Here is an 8053-nt window from a genome sequence, read left to right as displayed (position 1 = left end):
TCTTTCTCTTTTGATTAGGGATTTGAGACCATTAATATTAAGAGTTACTACTGAAGAGACTGTCTTATTTCTGGCATTATATCATTTATCTGTAGCTGATTTCCTTTCTTCCATTATGGTTAACTGCTTACCCTGCCTGGTGTATTTATTCTATTAGACTTTTAAAAAATTCTTTCTTTTGTTTTAAAGCATACAAAATAGTGCTAGAAAAAACAGCATTAGAAACAATACAAAATTTCACTAAACAAAGTAGTAGGAATTAAAAAATGGTTGCCGTATTATATAGTAGTGATATATCTGCACCCGCGTTTATAACAGTGCAGTTTGTCATAGCTAAATCTTGGAAACAACCAAATGTCCATCAACTGAAGAATGGATAAAAAAGATATGGTACTTTTACACAATGGAATATAATTCAGCTATTAAAAATGATAAATTCTATTAGATTTTTTGTCATTGGTTTAATTTTTTCTTTCTGGGATATCCTTGAGTTTTTCAAGTGCTGGCTTAGTATCATGAATTTCTTGATGTGATCTTTGTCATGTAAAGACCTCATTTCTCTATTAATTTTGAAAGATAGATTTTCAGCATATATGTCTAGATTGGAAGTTGTTTTCTTTTAGGTCTTGAAACACTTCATTCCAAGCTTTCCAAAATCTGCTATAATTGTAATGGGTTTACTTTATAAGTGATTCATTGCTTTTCTTGAACAGCTTTTAAGATTCTGTTCTTTGGTAGACTTCTGGGGTTTTGTATCATGTAGAGGTTCTTTTCTGATCTGGCTATTTGGGGTTCTCTATGCCTCAGTTACTGTATGTTAAATTCTTTCCCCATATTTGGAACATCTTTACTATTTTCATAAAGATTTTTGTATGTCACTTGTATTTCTTTTGATTTTTCACTAATTCCAATTAATCTTAGTCTTTTTTCCATTATTCATGAGCTATTTGACTTTTTAAAAATGTTCTTTTGTTGTTTTTAAGGTATCGCTGAATAAATGGCCACTGACATCAGTCCTGTTTTCTAGTTTTGAAACTCAATCTTTACTTTTGCTGCCAATTCTTTCAATCAACTTTATTCTCTCAGATTTCTTTTTAGTACATTCTTATGGATTCTACTTCTTCACTAAACTGACCATTCATGTTTTCTATCATTTTGTTAGGTCAACTAGCTTTTCATTGCAGCATTCTGTAAATTCACTGATAGTTTTGTTTAAGTCCATTTTCAGTTTAGTGATTCCTTCTTTAAGCTTACTGAGCACCTTATTGATCTATTTTTTTTTTGTTGTTGTTGTTGTTGTTGTTGTTGTTGTTTTCTCCGAATTCCTTTAGGGCAGGTTTGGCTGCCCTGCAGCCTGAGCCTGGCTGCTTTGCTGAAGCAGCTACTTAAAGAGCTGAGCTAAGGGGCAGGCCCCCCTGGGTTGGCTTTTATTTTTTATTTTTTTATTTTTTATCTCCTCTTTTGAATAATTCAACTGTGTCTTTTGGTTTCTTTCCCTTCTATGCCTCATGGGTCATTTTGGGAAAGTTGGGAATATGTGGAGGTATGTTCTTGTCTGCTGGTGGTTTTTTTTTGTTTCATTTGTTTGGTTTTTGATATGTGCATATATGCATATGTGCATGCTAAGGTGTGTGGGTTGATTACAGTTGAAAGATGTTGTAGGCCTCAGGACAGTGCGGCTGGTGAGAGGAGTATGAGTTTGAGTTCCTCCCTTCCTCCATTGTCTCAGGACTGCATGGCTATCAGAAGAGTCTGAGATTAGCTACTCCCTTCTTTCATCGGGAGGATGGCAATGAGAAATAAAAGTCTTTGAGTTCTGCTTCTCCTTTCCTCCATTCACCCTGGATAGAGAATAGCCTGGTATCTGCCCCTCTATCTCTCCACTGGTAGGACTTAAAGCTCCTAGACCTGCAAGAAGGCCATCCACACAGTAGGACCCTGCTTTGGTGCACACAATGGATTGGTGAAACTAGAAGCATGGAAATGTATCATATAACAGTAACAATATAAGCCAACAGGTGGCAAATTAGGAAAACCAGTGCTATGTTTGGGGACAAAGATATGAGGCATAGAAGCAGGTGAGTAGGGTCACCCCTTTAGCTTTTCTTGTATTTTCTGTTTTGTTTTTTTTTTTCCTTCTTTTTCTGTTGAAAATGAATCCCATCCCCAGATCCAGAGACAAAGATCAGACTCAAACCCAACAAAAATTCACCTATAGTCTTGGCCAGAGTACATGTTTCTGTGATCTGACTTGGACCTACCACAGAACTATAGACACTAGAGGAATTTTGCTACTTTCCTTTTTCTGTATCTGATTGGTTTCTCTCTAGGTATTCAGCTGAATTAGTGTTCTGTTTTGTTTTCCATTTTGTTTTTGTTGTTTGTTTATTTTCCCTTGCTCTTCTTGTTTTTTCTCTGTTCTATTTTATCCTGTTTTGTTTTTTATTCTCTATGTTGTTGAGGGTTTTTTGGTGGGTGACAATATTTTTGTTTGCTGTTTTTTCTTTCTTTTTCCTTTTTCTTGTCTTCTGTCTCGTTCATGATTTAGATCCCTAGTCTTTCTTTTTGTTCTGTTTTACTCATCATATTCCTCTCAGTTATCAACTATCTCACTTGCCTTTATGATACTTTCATGTGAGTAAACATTGTCTCTTCTGCTTCTGGATCACTTCAAAACTCCTAGCCTTTCTCTGCCAGTCTTTCCCTTCCGTGTCCTACAATTACCCAAAACCTTGATGATCATCCTGTGACCTCCAAGCAACTACTATATTCAGTCTCATTAATCTCTCTATCCTATCCCCTATCTTCTTGAAACCCCCCATGAAGGTAATGTCACTCTACTAAGTGGAAAATCATTACATACTTTGTCAGTATCCAGGCTATACTTGAATCTATTGTTATTGCCAACTGAACCGTTGAAACTAGATATCATATATGCTAGAACTTTGTTTGTCCTCCCTGAATGACAACACAGGATCATATACATCACTATAGTCCAGTACCAAAGGAAAGAGCCCTAAACCAAATAGAAAGCAACTCCTTAGTCTTAATATATTGGGAAGATAGATTCTTGGCATAGACTTAAAGACCAAGAACCACTTATATCTAAAAGACATCTGAAGGAAGAGACACATCCTAGGAAATCCTCAATACTCGTGATAAGACTATCTAACATAAGAAATCTATAAACATCAATACAGAAAACAAAATAAAATAGAGAATGACAAGATAAAGAATCAAAGTGCAATCCCAAATACCCAGCCTACCCAGGACAAGTCCAGAACAGAAAGAGATAAAGAAAAATGGAAGCCAACAAATGGAACTATCTGAAATGATCACAGCAGGAGTGAAAAAAATAAAAGAGGCCATTCTCTAAGGTGCAAAAATAACTAACTATCAAAATGAAAGACATTAGCCAACCTCATCAAAAAGGAAGGAAAAACACAAATTCAAGCAATTAAGAATGAAAGGGATAAAACCACACTGTGTCTCACAGAAATCCAGCAGAACCAAGGAGATAGCTCAGTGACACAACACCTGCCTGGCAAGTACTAGGTCCTGAGTTCAATTCCCAGTACTAAAAAGAAAAGAAAAAAGAAATCCAAGAGATCATCAATACCTACTATGAGAACTTATATTCTAATAATATGGAAAACACAGAAGAAATGGAAGATTCCTGGACACAAACTGCCAAAACTAAGATCTATAAAAAAAAATCTCAAACAGATATATAAATTCTAAGTAACTTGTTATCAGCCAATGAAATAGAATATGTACTTAAAAATTTACCAACAAAGCAAAGCACAAATCCTGATGGGTTCGCTGTTGATTTCTACAAGAAATTTAGAGAAGAATTAATACCACTAATGGTGAAACTCTTTAAAGAATTTTAAAAGGGAAGCAGTACTTCCAAAATCATTGTTGGAAGCAGTTATTACCCTGATTCAAAAACCCAAACAGAAAAGAAAACTACAGGTCAATCTCCCTAATGAACATAGATGCAAAAATTCTTATACCATGACCAAATAGGATATATCCCAGAGATGAAGAACTGGGATATATTTTCAACATACACAAATCAGTAAATGTAATATGCCATGTTAACAGAGACAAGGGAAAAAAATCATGTGATTATCTCAGTAGATGCAGAAAAATCATTTGACAAATCCAACACACATTTATGACTTTTTTAAAAAACCTACAGAAAATTGGACTAGATGGTCTTTATCTCAATGTTATAAAAGCTATCTATTACAAACCAAGCAAATAACATCATACTAAATGGTCAAAACCGAAAGCTTTCACTCTAAAATCAGGGACAAGATAAGGATTCCATTATTGCCATTCATATTCAATATAGTTCTGTAAACATTAGCCGGAGCAATTAGACAAGAGGAAGAAAAGTAGGAAGGCAAGAAGTTAAATTATCATTATTTTCAGATAACATGATACTCTATATAGAAGACCTCAAAAACTTGTAGATTTGATAACCAAATTTAATAGTGTAACAGTCAACACCCAAAAATCAATAGCATTCCTGTACACAAGCAATAAACTCACAGAGAGAAACTAGGGAAACCACACCCTTCAAAATAGCATCTAAAAAAATAAATTCTCAGAAATCAACCTAACAAAGGATGTAAGAGATCTGTACAGTGAAAGTTACAGTACCACAAAAGAAATCAAAAAGCATATCTGAAAATGAAAAGGTATCCTTTGCTCTTGGATAGAACCAACACAGTGGAAATGGACATACCCCCAAAATTGTTATACAGATTTAATGCAATCCCAATCAAAATATCATTATCATACCTCACAGATCTGTAGAAAATCGTCCTTAAAGTTCATTTGGAACCAGAAGAGACCTAGAATCACAAAGTCAATTCTGGTCAACAAAGGCAAGGCAAGTCCAAGATCTGAAATTACACTACAAAGCTACTGTGGTAAAATCAGCATGGTATTGGGAGGGGGGGAGGCGGGGAAAGGCCTGAGAATCCGTGGAACAGAATGGAAGATGTAGACATAGCCCCAAACACACTCAGCCACCTTATCATTGACAAAGAAGCCAAACGTGCTCACTGGAAGAAAAATAGTTTCTAATAAATGGTGCTAGGAAAACTGGGTTTCCACATGCTGAAGACTAAAACTAGACCCATGTCTACCACCATGCACTAAACTAAAGTAAAAATGGATCAAAGATTTAAATATTAAAAGAGAAACACTAAGTTTACTGGAAGAGAAAGTAGATAAAAATCTCAAAGACATAGGTATAGGCAGAGACTTCTTGAACAAAACCCAGACTGCAAGGAAAATATTACAATAAGGATCTGACCTTATGAAAAAGCTTTTCACATCAAAATAAATGACCAACAGAGTGAAAAGACAACCCACAAAGTGGGAAAAATGCCAACTAGCCAGTTGTTTCTTAGGCAAAGGATGTGTCTACAATATATGAAGAATTGAAGAGAAATCAGGCCCCCCAAATTTAAAGATCTAATCCAAAAATGGACATCTGAGACAAATATATATTTCTCAGGTGAAGAAATACAAACAGCAAATAAATATATCAAAAATGTTCAGCATCACTGGTCATTCAACAGATGCAAGTTAAAACATTACTGAGATTCTGTCTCATCTCAGAAAGAATGGCTATCACAAAAAAAAAAAAAAATGCTTCTGGTGCTATGGGGAAAAGAAACACTTTTCTTCTGTTGGTGGGAATGTAGATTCGTGCAGTCACTGTGGAAATCAGTGTGGAGATTCCTTTAAAAAGTAAAAATAGATGTCCCATTCTACCCAGCTATTCCACTTCTGAATATCTTACCAGAAGAATTAAAAAATCATATCGCAGTAATATAGGTGCACCCATGTTTATAGCTACACAATTTGTAATAGCTAAGTCTTGGAAACAACCCAAATGCCCATCAACCAAGGAATGGATAAAAAGATGTGTGTGTGTGTGTGTGTGTGTGTGTGTGTGTGTGTTGTGTGTCTTAATATATAATAGAGTACTACTCATCCATGAAAAAAGATAAGCTGGAGATTTTCATAGGTAAATGGATGCAACTCAAGACCATACTTATAAGTGAAATAAATCCAATCCATATGTGTAAGCATAGTATTGTCTCACTTGTGTAAGAAACTGAAAGAGTAAATAAGATCTAAAATGCGCAGTAGATATTGTGAATTGGGAAGAAACTACTCAAAAGACAAATTGTTATAGGGGAAAATTGAAAGGGAAAAATAAAAAATACATTTATAATTTATACACAAGATAGTTAAGATAATTGTACAGCTAGTTTTTACTCATTGAAAAGAAAGGTTTGTGTTAATATTGTTTGGACAAGATATCATGTCTATATCTTGTATTCTGTATAACTACTACAAAGATAGCAGTGTGGAGATTCCTTTAAAAAGTAAAAATAGATGTCCCATTCTACCACAATGCATTAATTATTATAACTCCTGTTTTGAAACTGTCTTATTGTTATTTTTATTTTTTCTCTTTAAAAAAAGGCTTCATGGCTAGTAAAGAGACCTCTTTAGTTTGTATCTGCTTTTTTTCAGGGATGCACTCTGAGTATAGTTTACTATAGATTTTTCTTTGCCTTTGTCCCAAGATCCTACCACCTCCATTAATTTGGGAGCTGAGGGTACAGCAAATTGGCTTAGTCCCTTGTTCTTCAAGAAAGGGCCATTGTATTATTAATAATGCAAAGACTTTCCAGATATTGACATACAGAGAAAAATAATAGTAACAATTCTCCTATTCTGGCAATAAGAATTACTGCTCAGCCCCACACAACAAAATATTAGCATCAAAAACAAATTGGAGGGCCAGACTGCGGGCATGGGCAGCGCGGGCGCACACTGCCCCTGGTCCAGCGGGCGGCAGGGCTGGGACTGGGGAGGCCGGCGGCGCCTACGCCCTAGGCGGTGCCACCCTGCTTGCGCCGGCACGGGAGAGCTCGCCGGCGCGGCCCAGAAGATCCAAGAGAGCTGCTGTTGCGAGCTGCGGAACCCATGTGCCTCCCGGGACGATTAGAGCCCTGCGCGCTCCATGCATGAGTGCTCTGCCAAGGACATTGACGGGCACATGGTTAGCCTGGACAAATACAAGGGCTTCGTGTGCATTGTCACCAATGTGGCCTCACAAGGAGACAAGATTGAAGTAAACTACACTCAGTTTGTTGAGCTGCACGCACGATATGCTGAGTGTGGTCTGCATATACTGGACTTCCCATGTAACCAGTTCGGGAAGCAGGAGCCAGGGACTAATGAGATCAAGCAGTTTGCCGCTGGCTACAGTGTCAAGTTTGATGTGTTCAGCAAGATCTGTGTGAATGGGGATGACGCCCACCCGCTGTTGAAGTGGATGAAAGTTCAACCCAAGGGGTAGGGGATGCTGGGAAATGCCATCAAATGGAACTTCACCAAGTTTCTCATCCGACAAGAACGGCTGTGTGGTGAAGTGCTATGGCCCCATGGAGGAACCGCTGGTGATAGAGAAGGACCTGACCTGCTTCCTGTAGCCCCAGAGTTGCGCCCCACTGAGCCCCCCGCCTGCCCTGAGCTTTCTACCCAGCACCATGACAGCCTGCCTACAAACCAGCGTGCTGCTGGGGCCGACCTGAGGACTCGTGCACCGCTGGAGGAAAGACCGGCTATGGCCAGGGCTCAGCGCCCACTCTTACTGCCTTGTGGGAATAAAGCATAGAAGTGGGGTGGGCGGTGGGGTGGGGAATTGGATATTGGCATACTATAAGAATCAATAATGCATCACCCTTACCATAGGAAAGAGATCTTTCTTTAAAGTAATGATAAACACTATGACAAACTAAACTTTGACATATAATAAATATCTACTAAATGCAACAACTATACCTCCACTAACAATAGAAAATAATTCAACAGTGATAGCACAGAGGTAATTATTTTAAGATTAATAATGCTTAATAGTTACTCTAGTAAAGATGGAAGGGGTGAGGAATGGGAGAATTAAAACAGTAAAACTTGAAAATTAAGCAATGGAAGATGAGATGAGGTAGAAAAA

The 8053-nt window shown here is 37.3% G+C and overlaps 1 protein-coding gene and 2 pseudogenes across 1 annotated transcript in view; 1 reads left to right on the top strand and 2 right to left on the bottom strand.

The window, feature by feature from the left end:
• Positions 1–5869, bottom strand: part of LOC105742386 — an 18320-nt pseudogene extending 12451 nt beyond the window's left edge.
• Pgm2l1 (phosphoglucomutase 2 like 1) overlaps positions 1–8053 on the bottom strand; it is a 152843-nt gene that overhangs the window by 107145 nt on the left and 37645 nt on the right. The window lies entirely within an intron of this gene.
• On the top strand, positions 6851–7553 carry LOC101565092 (annotated as a pseudogene).

Source organism: Octodon degus, unplaced genomic scaffold (assembly GCF_000260255.1).
Source record: "Octodon degus isolate 3935 unplaced genomic scaffold, OctDeg1.0 scaffold00049, whole genome shotgun sequence".
Lineage (NCBI taxonomy): Eukaryota > Metazoa > Chordata > Mammalia > Rodentia > Octodontidae > Octodon > Octodon degus.
Note: the sequence above shows the minus strand (reverse complement) of the source record. Positions and strands in the feature narration are given on the sequence as shown.